The 12,144-nt window shown below is 31.1% G+C and overlaps 1 long non-coding RNA gene across 1 annotated transcript in view; it reads left to right on the forward strand.

Moving 5' to 3' along the window:
• The window catches only part of LOC147813821 (uncharacterized), a 579,591-nt gene that overhangs the window by 542,104 nt on the left and 25,343 nt on the right, over window positions 1-12,144 (forward strand). The gene's annotated exons all lie outside the window — the stretch shown is intronic.

A 12,144-nucleotide genomic window follows, 5' to 3' on the forward strand; every position in this document is an offset into this window, starting at 1 on the left:
AGGCGCCCACCGATTTGGTCATTCCATACGTGCCATCTCCGACAAGTTTCAGGTACCACAGTCAACAGTTGGTGACGTCGTATTGAAATGGGAACGAGAGGGAGTGATAAAACCGCAGTCCCGACCCGGCAAGCCCAAAATAATGTCCGACAGGGATCGACGATCTCGTCGACGTGTAGTGAAGGCAAACCGACAAATGTCGTTGGACACTGTCGCTACCAACTTCCAGGCTGCATCTGGCAGTGTTGCCAGTGCACGTACCATTCGTCGGAAGCTGATTGCACAAGGATTCCATGGACGAGCAGCAGCACATAAGCCAAACATCTCTCCATCAAACGCCCGCCACCGATTTCAGTGGTACAGAGCACGTCGCCAGTGGACAGAAGAGCAATGGAAAAGCGTTATGTGGAGTGATGAGTCACGCTACATGTTGTGGCACTCTGATGGACGAGTGTGGACCTGGCGAATGCCCGAAAAATGATACCTACCGGAGTGCATTGTCCCCATTGTGAAGTTCGGCGGTGGAGGAATTATGGTTTGGTCCTGTTTCTCATGGTTTGGCCTTGGAGTCTTGGTGTTAGTGCGTGGAACCCTGAACGCAGAAGGGTATAGAGACATCCTGGACAATTCGGCGCTTCCCACCCTGTTGCAACAGTTCGGTAATGGCCGTTTGTATTTCAACACGATAACGCTGCCATTCATAAAGCACATGCCATCACGGACTGGTTTGATGAAATGGAGGTGCAAGAGCTTGACTGGCCATCCCAAAGTCCCGACATCAATCCAATTGAGCATCTCTGGGATGAGTTGGAGCTCCGGTTGAGGGCCAGACCACAATGCCCCAAAGCCACCACTCAACTCTTCGCCATGTTACAGGAGAAATGGTGGGCAATACCTGCCGCCGTGTACCAACACCTAGAGGATAGCCTTCCTAGAAGGGTTAAAGCTGTGATTTAGGCGCGTGGCGGCCCTACGCCCTACTGACTTGATACTAGCACCTCATGTATCCGAAATGAGGGGTGTCCGGTCATTAATGGCCAGGTAGTGTAGATCCAGGAACATATTGAGCCACGTATTTTCTCCTTCGTATGTAAGACGAAATATATGACAGCGTAGTAGTCAAGGGAAATCTCATAGTATTATGTGTATTAAATTTTATATCTAATTCGTAATACTTTTATGTGTATTTTAGTTAATTGTTTTATATTAAGGCACATACATACATTTAATAACTTAAACTTTTTTGTTTTTTCCCATTATTTTGAAATTTTACCCCCAAGAATTAGATATTTTTTTCTTAGTTAATATTAGATTCTTTTCAATAATTATTTATTTTGTGGTTATAATATGGTACAAACATAATGCTACCTTAATAAGCTGCTGAATTGAAGCAATGTTTCCTTTCAAGTTGAACCATATAGGCTCGCACTACTGTCACAAAAAAGTAACTTTTTTTATAAATATAAAGTTTAGTAAGAAACTGAAGAAGGAAAAAAAATTTTATATAAGTTTCCTCAATAAAAACCTTTTGTTGTTAGGAATACTAACTAGCACTTTATACAGCTCTGATTCTAAATATTAGAATACTTGAAAAATTTGACATTATAACGTCTTTTAATTAATTTATTCATTTTTAATTGCTTATATTAAACTACAAATTTTGTCAGTTTAACATATTATATATTATTTTTAAACATTAAAAAAAATCAAATTAGCCATAAATTAATTGCACAATTAATTTTTTGAAAAATCATAATATTAGAATAAAATTTTATGCGGTTCAAAATTTCGGAATATTTTATAACAAGCAATGAAATTCAACTTTGAATAAAAAAAAGTTACTTACTATTTCGTTGCATCTTTTTAGCTTTAATCCCTGCCTAAGCAATCTTACAGAGAATAAACAAGTTTTTGGCAGTCTTTTGTCCATATTTGTCTAAATAGACTTTAAGCTTTTCACTAGCTCAACTTTATTTGCAGGGACATCTTCTTGTAGTTATTCTTTACTTTCTCAAGTAAATTATAATCTGGGTTAACATCTGGTGAATTTGCTGACTACAGTAGCACTGTAGTATTGCGTTTCTCCAGCCAGAGTTTAGTTATTTTGGTGTATGTTCTGAAGCTAAATCTTCTTGGAAAATAAAATCTTCCTCAAACGAGTTTTCAGATAATGGAATTATGAAGTGAATATATTTTAATATATATCTGAATTAACTCCTTGAGGACTCATACCCTTCCAGATGCATGTTTGCTTATACAATTCCATTCCATTATAATATTTGTAAATTTCATCGAATGTTTCGGGCATTCTTTATTAAATGCTTTTGTTTCATCCTCCAAACTCGAACACATGCGATACAAAGAACATACTTCCCTCCCTAAACAATATCTTTTTTCAATCCTAAAAGCCCTATAATAATCTTGATTTGCATTATATTTCATTCTTGCAAGCTTTTCTTTTATTGTCATAAGTAATTTTGCAATTGGAACACAAAATTGAAATTGAAATTTATAAAGATGCTATGATGTTATCGACTCCATTTCCAATGCAAACATCGCACACTTCTAAATCAATTTTTTGTCATTTCTAGTCAAAGTTTTCGGCCACCATTACATCAATTATTTCTTAACTTTCCTTTCTTCCAAAGGCTGTCGTAAGATTCTGCAAACGACTCATTGAGAACAAATCAAATAGTTAGCAGTATATTGTTTAATGCTACCTTGTCGATGCAATTCATAGTTTTATTAATTGTAGAATTCCACGTAAACATCCTATTTAAAAACAAATTCCAAGCGTCAAACACACAAAAGAAAGTCTTAAAAAATCGTCTGCAATAAATTTAAAATTATCATAAACTATTTGTTAGTTATTAAAAACAAATATTATCGTAACAAATTCTAATAATTTAAACTAATTAAATTAAGTAGATTAATATTTTGAGAATTGACAATAATTTTTTAAATTGCTATCTTTTCTTTAAAACAAATCAGCAAATTTTAAGCTAGTGTCGTATTCTGATTTAAAATTAATTCCCATAAAAATATAGTTTGCAAATATTCAATATATAATGCTCAAAAATAAAATGTTTTATTTAATCGGATGGTTGAAAAATGGATTATTCTAATATTTTGAATCACAATCGAAGAAACTTCGTCTAAATTAATTGTTATAATCGCAATAATGACTACCATTAAAATATGCTTTTTAAATAATTACAAAAAATGCTGTCAAAAATATTAGGATTTCGCAAATTAATAAGCATTTTACCATAATAATCGCTGTGCGAAAATTTTAAAATAATCAGATGGATTGACAGCCTTGCAGGCCCTATATTAATTTATTGGGGGTACCTTTCTTAACACAACTCAGATGCTGTTGCCTAAACTGATAGAAATGATTTTAACGTATTAAAAGGTTTATAACTTCATATTATCAGCACTAATGTAAAGCTTCAATTAAGATCATTTTAGATGGAATCTTACAATTTGAAAGGAAATTACTCCATTAGTAGCATTTATAAGAGTCTACCATCTCAATAATTATTGATTATAAGCAAAATGACACAGAGATAGATTTCCGACTTCTCGCAATACCACTTAATATAAATACGATATAATCATCAACAAATACCTCATTTCTATTTTCGTTCTGTTTAAATAAATAGAACACTTTTATTATTATTTTCTCCTTTAGAAATTTAAATATACTCTTATGCACTATATGTAACAGTATTTTTACCAATTAATTATATTTTATGAAAAAAATACTCAAAAAAAATTTAAGTCAAAAATTTTCTTTTGTCATGAAATTTTATCCTCACTTGTTTGTTTTTTAAAACAAACTTAATTAAACTTTAGTTTTTAGAAGTAGACAATGTATGTTTTACAGATAAATGGGAAAAAAGGGGGGAATCACAAATTGAGCTTTTTTTAAACAGGAAAAAAAATTGCTTTACATATTTTTAATCTTAAAATCATTCGTTAGTCATTTAAGAAATCATAAAGAATAAGAAACCATAAGTACGAATTCCGAAGGCAAAAAAAAGCTTTCCATTTGTCATTCGCTGTTTAATTTTCAAACAGCGTCGAAATTCTTGATACCATGTAAACAAATGTACCCAGGCACATGCCACAGATGAGTATTAAGAAGTTTTTAATTGACTCTTAAGTTTTAATGAAAATATATTGAGGAAAAAAATGTATCTTAATGTAAGTTTTACTGAATCTTACTTCATTTAGACGTTAAAAAGAATCGAATATGCTTGGAAAAAAATCTGTGCAAAATATACGCTATTCGAAAGATGTTAAGGAAAATTTAATCTGTAGCAATGGTTGCAAAAATTCATTCACAATAGCAATTTATATATATATATATATATATATATATATATATATATATATATATATATATATATATATATATATATATATATATATATATATATATATATATATATATATATATATATATATATATATATATATATATATAATATATATATAGGGGAGAGTGGGGTCAATTGTAACAGGGTACGATTGTAACAGAGCAAAATTTTCGAGTGTCGGGTTCTAGATTTGGTTCCTAGGTGGCGCACAAGGTGTATTTAATAAATCTACATGTACACCCCTGATGGCAAACATTTTTATGTACTTTTGAAAGAGTTACATCACAAAAGATATTTTCAAGCCATGCAAGTACTTTTTTTGGTATTAGAATATTATATTGTAACAAAGTAATTTTGTTTAAACAAATAAAAAATTAGTAACCGAATATGTAAGTGAACACCTTAATTAACATTTCAATAAAAAAAAATTAGTTTTGCTAATTAACTAGCATTGTTTTTAACAAATGAAGCTGAAATTGCGTCTTGGGGACAATTGTAACATTAAGTAAAGGGACGATTGTAACAGCTGAAAATAAATAATCTTATGTTTACAAACCATTACTTAACTCTTTAAGAGCCACCAATAGTTTCCTATATCATTTATATTATGTTGCATGTGCATTATTTTATTTGTCACCTTTCACAGTATAAATTAAAATTTTTAACCCCTTAAAGTTAAAGGTTTAACCCTTTAGGTCTCTGCTCATTATTATTTTTACACCTAAAATATCACTGCTATTTTGATCAATAAAAAAATATATCACAACTATGATAATATGTATAATTAACTATGTTTTAGTTGAATTTATGAACTGTTACAATTGACCCCGTAAGTGGGGACAATTGCAACAAGTGCACGACTGTCAAAAATTGTTTATAACTAATGTAATAAAACTTAAAATCAGGTATTTATTTTTTCTCTAGTAGAGGATAGTCTACTTTACTCGTCTGTCAATTAATACTAATAATATATTGGATTTTTTGTTAGTTAAAAATAGTTAAGTTAAAAATGTTACAATTGACCCCACTCTCCCCTATATATATATATATATAAATATATATATATATATATATATATATATATATATATATATATATATATATATATATATATATATATATATATATATATATATATATATATATATATATATATATATATATATATATATATATATATATATATATATATATATATATATATATATATATATATATATATATATATATCAGTTTTAATACTAGACGTATTAACTATTAAAATTAACACCATCCTTACTAAGAAGTGTATTTAAAAAAGTGTTTCTATTAATTAAAATTCAGAATTGTCAGACAAATAAAAAAATAATTAATTACTTGAACATTTTTTTTTCATATTTCGAACAAAATTTGTACTTATTTGTACATTAAATTATGTAAAGCAAAATTTCATATGGTCGTAACTTAAACTATCATCGTCACTATTTATTTCGCATAGTTATAAGGTCAAACCTTTGAACTATTAAAATTACAATTAAATATCCTAATTATTGGTTGTCATAATTTCAAGTGATCTGTTTTTCCCAGCACCGACTCCCTCAGACCCTTATGAGAAATCATCCAGTAAATTATGAACAAAAAAATCAATGCAATTTTTTAAACGGTTATTGTTAAATTCAAAGCATTATTTTAATTAAATGCACTAGTCCCGCAGTGAACTGATCGTTAAGACATTGTTTCCAGCAGATCACCAATGTCAAGCATCACTGGCTGCTGTCATCGTGCGGGTGAGTGACCACTTGGATCAGTCTGCGTAGGGACCGAGGGTGTGCGGTACTGGTCCTCGTTAAACTGTTTTACCGTAAACAGTTCGATTTCGCGAGCAGGTCGTCGGGCTACCGAAGTGGGCGTGCCATCCCCTCTGTAGAGGATCAAAATTGTGATGGCATGTCTTCGGATTATCCTCAGAGATATTTCCCAGACCGTCGCCAATAGCCCATAGTGCAGCTCTGGTGCAACGTAAATGAACTACAACAATTAAAGGCACTACAAATTAGATTTAATTGTAATAAACAGAAACATTAAAACGATTTTGAATTTTTCGGCGTAAGATAATATTTGTAAAAGCAATCTGCTGCATTATGGTAATAGGAGTTGAATTATAAATAATTTAATAGAAAAATAATAAATGTTGATCACATGTGGGTTATTTGTGTAAGATTTAAGAGCAATAAAAAAATGAAATGAAAGGAAATACGAAATATGAATCTTTATGAAAGTATGAAGTTAATTTATTTATTTATTTATTTATTTATTACTGCTGGATTTTTACACGGTGAAAAGTAAATTCAAATTTTTAAGAAGTAAAACTAATTTATTAATTTTGTGTTCGAGAGCATACTTGAGCCTTATATAATATTTTCCCACTCAAACATTCTCTGGAACATAAAAACCAGAGACATACTTTTATGTAAATCCCGAGAGAGGAATCGGAATTACAGAGAAACGTTCATTAGTTGAGTGGCTGCCAAAAAAATATCTTTCTGTTTAGAGAGTATCCAAGTTTATCTTAAATTGGGTTCAACGGTAAATTGGGTTTCAGCAATGTTAAATTTTAATGATTGTTTTAGCCAAAACTCAACTATAAGTTTTTAATATTCATATATTTGTAGATCTTAGCCAAAAAGCATTAGGAGTTTTCTCTAAATTCACACATTGCTTAGTATCTCGTAAATGTTTGAATTTATGACATGTAGGATTCTTTTTCCTGTTTCACAAATGAACCCAAAGGGAATGAACAGTTGCTTAAGATGTTTCAAGTGACAAGAAGAAATTTCAGTAAAGAATGCTATTATAATGATATCCCACACAAAAACCTACTGAAGAAATTTACATTTGTTACTTCATCTGACCTCACCGATCACTTCAGGATATTTAGTAAAATCTTTTTCCTCGTAATGTTATTAAAGGCTTATAATTACGCTTATTTGCAAAGACTGATACATTCTGGAAAGAGAGTTAATACTAAGCACAATTGTTGTCACAAAATAGAGACGAATAATGAGTTACTGTCCCACAGCCATCAAGATAAACTTTTCATGTATTTCCATGATCAAATATTATTACTACGACTGACGTTGTGAGTTGTTGTCAAAACGAGTTTATCAAATTACTCAAAGCAAGAATTCGATTGTCTTAAAAGCAGTTCTCCAAATTACAAGGATATGGATCTGACTGTTTATTGACTAAAATGTACTAGGAAGATAAAACTTGTCAGTATTGTTAGGGGGAAAAAACGTTCCTGTCAGAGTTGATAAATCGAGATGCTCTGGGTTTGAACAGCTTCAGCAGTTAAAATAATTTTTTGCATTCTCCTTAATGGTGCAGCAGTCTACCCAAATATTACTGCTCGATTATTTTCAAAAATATATTTCAAAATATTCTATTTGGAGCATAATGTAAAATTTAACAAATGTTTTCGCATTTAAATCCATTGGGCTTATTAAAGTCTTAAAAATTTATTTTAAAATATCTAAATTAAGCTAATGTAATAGGAACCAGTTTTTTTTTTTTTTTTTTTGGGGGGGGGTATCATTACTAGAGATATCGAACATAATTTCAAACATTTATCTCCCTGTAATACATTAATAATCATTTCGTTACCAGGAGCAACTAATTGATCGAGTAGATGCTATCCTGCGATTTTTTGTCTAAAATAAAAAATATATATTTATATATTATTATGCTCTGCACAAAACAAAAAACACAAATCCCCCTGCATAACTTTTGATATACTAATCGGATTTCCATGCACAAAAACTCAATCTTCAGTCTCAAATATGCAAATTAAATCGTGCAGACAATATTTTTTAAATTACGGAATTGGACACAAAAATGTATTTTCTGGGAAAAAATTCCCTTTCTTTGACTGATTTGGATTTTTGACCCTCAATATATAGGTTCCAATAGAGTACCTAGAGTAAAAGAGTGTGGACAAGGGAGAAACGAGTCCTGATTGGTGGAAAGAAAAACTTTTCCGCCGGAGGCGAGTGTGGAACATTCGCCATTGAAATTACACAGAGTGAAAATTATCTGCCTCAAAAAATTTATGTTCTGCATTAATAAAGGCATGTAATAAGTTCTTTACTTACTTTTTTTCAATAAGAAACTTCACGGTTACAGTGTAAAAATTATGGCTGAAAATTTGGATAGTTATTAGCTATTTGAATTTATCCTTATTATTACTTACTTGCGTGCATATAAAGTTTTGTTTATCTCATTGTAAAGAGAACAAGGTGACGAAATAACTAATGATTACATAAGAATAAATGTATTTACTTTTAATAAACATAATTTCTATCTAAATTACTTATAAATTTTAAGATTTGTGCATCTTTTTATCAAAACTTCAGAAGTGCAGAGTTTGGCGATAATACTTCGAAATGTTGGCGCGTTACAATGTTCGCCAAGTAGCATTTGCTTACTTTTCGTTACCAACTTGATTAAATGCTAGTTTGTTTTAAATTACAACTAATTATCGAAATTTTTGTTAACAATTTGTTGAAATAAGCAATACCTTTTAAAGTGAATATGCGATAATTTTTTCCTGAAAAAGTAATAAATAATAATAAATTGCGTTATTTGTTTTATTGATTATTATTTCTGAAATGAATAACATAATCATTATTAATTTTTATATCTTATTTAAGGCATTTATTTAAAGCTGAAGTCTTTTCATAGGTCTTTTTTTTTTCATTGACGTTAATTTTTTAACAATGTGAGATGCTAATTTTTCTTACCATGTTTCTTAAAAAATCTGTAATATTATGTGCTCTCCAATCTTAAAGTTTATATTATTGATACTTTAATTCTTTAGTATATACTCTTAGAATAACAGAACCTTCAGAATAACACCAAATGAACGAGTAGCGCCAATTTCGGTTCATCATCTGGCAACCCCCTTGGTCAAAAATATGACGGCAGCGCATGCGCTCTTGGATATTGTCATCACTCTTTTCAATACAGGCACTCTAGGTTCTAATAGTTTGGTCAAGAGGGTGGTTTAAAATTAGGACCCCTTAATATACATTTTACTTTTTACATATCTCGCAATATCTCGAAAATTTTATAAGCAAATAGAAAACTGTTTGCACACAACTATAAAATTCGTTACCCATATAATTTTTATTAATTATTTATTGCTTTCTATTACTTAACTTCAGAATATTCGAAAATATTTTGAACTGTAAGGGATACAAATTTTTACGGAATATAATCTTATATGTCAAAATACAAAATTTGAACGAAATCGGTCAAATAGCTCCTGAGTAATCGAATTTTAAGTATACGATTTCTTTAAAATTTGATTTCTCAGGAACTATTTCCGATTTCGTTCAAATTTTATATTTTGACATGTAAAATTAGATTCTTTAAAAGTATGTAAAAATTTGTATGCCTTAAAACAAAATCAATATTACTGAATTCGAAAGTTTTGGGAATAATATTAAATAAAATAATAAATAATTATTAATAATTATTTTTTCATGGCCAATCATTTTCATTGGGTAAATATATTTTATAACTGTGCTTAAAAAATTTTCATTTCATTAAAAAGTTTTCGAGATACGGCAAAATACGAAAAAAGAGAAAGTAACATTAAGGAATCCAATTTTTGGACCACTCTCCTGAGCAAAAACTATTAGAACTATATTCCCACATTGCTCCCTTCTGTATTTTGATGGCCTGAAATCCAAATATGTTTTTAAAAAAAGTATCTTTAATCTTCAAAGAAAGAATGTTTTTATGTCTAGTTTCGTAATTTGTTCTAGTTTCGTTCGGCGTATTTGAGGTCACCCCCTCGAGGCCTAAAATGTGAGGGAGTGCTAAAATGAGTCTGAGTATGTGAAGTTCTGATTATTTGATCAATAGTTATTCAGGGAAAAAAAAAATTTATTTACTCTTTTTTTTTTTTGCTGCACTTTTGATGAGTACATTGACATGCCAGTAGATCAGAATCATATCATCAATGCCATACTCGGTGATGGGCACCACCAACTCAGAGACCAGTAGAAATTCCTTACAAAAAGTCCTTAATAATTCTAAAAATGCTTTTTGCTTTTTTTTTTTTTTTTATAAAAATATTTTTGCAATCTTTATCAAGTGTGTTTTCAATGTCTATCAATATATTAATAGTGTGTAGTAATGAAACTTTTAATAATAAAACTCATAACACAATTAAAAATTAATGCTTTAGTAGATTTATAAAAACTGTTATTTCGAGACTTTAAATTTTAAGTTACATTTTTGAAACAGTTTTTCAAAAAACTTACAAAATAAAAAAATAAAAAAAAACCTTTTTGTGTTTTGAGAAAGAAGCTTTCGATGAAATTTGTCCAGCGGTCCTTAAAACTTTTGTCGGCCTTGTAGAATATTGTTGGATTTAATCAATACATTGAAGTGACATTTTTCTTCATTCAACCCTCAGTTGATCTACCTATAAAAGTCATCACATAAGACTCGTATAAAAACCATGATGCCAAAGTAACTAATTTGATCAACCGTTCAAAGTGTGAAAGTTTAAAAAAGATTTCTCAGAAGACTCATATGAAAATTATGTTTCCAATGTAAAAATAAATAGCTCTAAAATTTTAAATAGCGATTCCACCCTCATTCTTGTTAGGACAGTCAAACTGGCAGCAATGAATCAGCAATCTAGATATTTAGTACGGCGCAGTTAGCGTTGCCAATGGGTTTGTGGCGATTATCATATAAGGCACGCCTTTGGCTTGTGTATGCATATCTTTTTTATGATATTTAGAGCATTCGGATAAAGAACGAAAGATTCCTCATTCGATTTTAGTCAATGCCGTAGGAACATTTCCTTCACTTTGATTTGATTTGTTCATATTACGTCGCACTAGAGCTGCACAATGGGCTATTGGCGACGGTTTGGGAAACATCCCTGAGGATGATCCGAAGACATGCCATCACAATTTTGATCCTCAGCAGAGGGGATGGCACCCCCGCTTCGGTAGCCCGACGACCTGCACGCGAAGTCGAGCACTTTACGGTAGAACAGTTTAACGAGTACCAATACCGCACACCCTCGGTCCCTACGCAGACTGATCAAAGTGGTCACCCACCCGCACACTGACCGCAGCCAGTGATGCTTGACTTCGGTGATCTGCTGGGAACCGTGTCTTAACGATCAGTCCACTGCGGGACTCCTTCACTTTGTCAAACTAGTAAACATGCATCAATGCTTTATCACACTCCTCAACAGATGGCAGCACTGCAATATTCACAAACCATGCTTCATGGTTTGGTGACAAGCATATTTCCAGAGAACCCTATCAACAAGCAAAAAATTGTATCTGGCTATGCTTCTTCGAGAGACGCAGGCGTTGATAGCGAATTATAGACTTTCTTGTCTCGTTTACTGGAGAAGTGTGTAACGAGAGCTATGGGAATTTTCGTCACTCATACTTTTTTTCTGTGGTGGTAAGAGTGTAAACCGTGAATTTCGTAATAAGATTCAAAAACCGGATTCGATTGTAAAAATCTTTTCTGAATTATTTTTCCAGCAAAGAAAGATGTATTGGGCAAAAAGGAAATGCGTGTACCTAAGAAGTCGTAGAAATGAGAACTGCACACGACACTACACTACCACGATAGCTGTATCCAAGATAGTTGTAGCAACGTATAATCAGAGTACTTATAATCACCAAGCCTGAGTTTTCCAAGATCATCCGAATTGCCAACACGATGATTTGCCAAATGC

This window comes from Parasteatoda tepidariorum, chromosome 3 (genome assembly GCF_982258835.1).
Source record: "Parasteatoda tepidariorum strain Cologne lab strain chromosome 3, Ptep-v5.0, whole genome shotgun sequence".
NCBI lineage: Eukaryota > Metazoa > Arthropoda > Arachnida > Araneae > Theridiidae > Parasteatoda > Parasteatoda tepidariorum.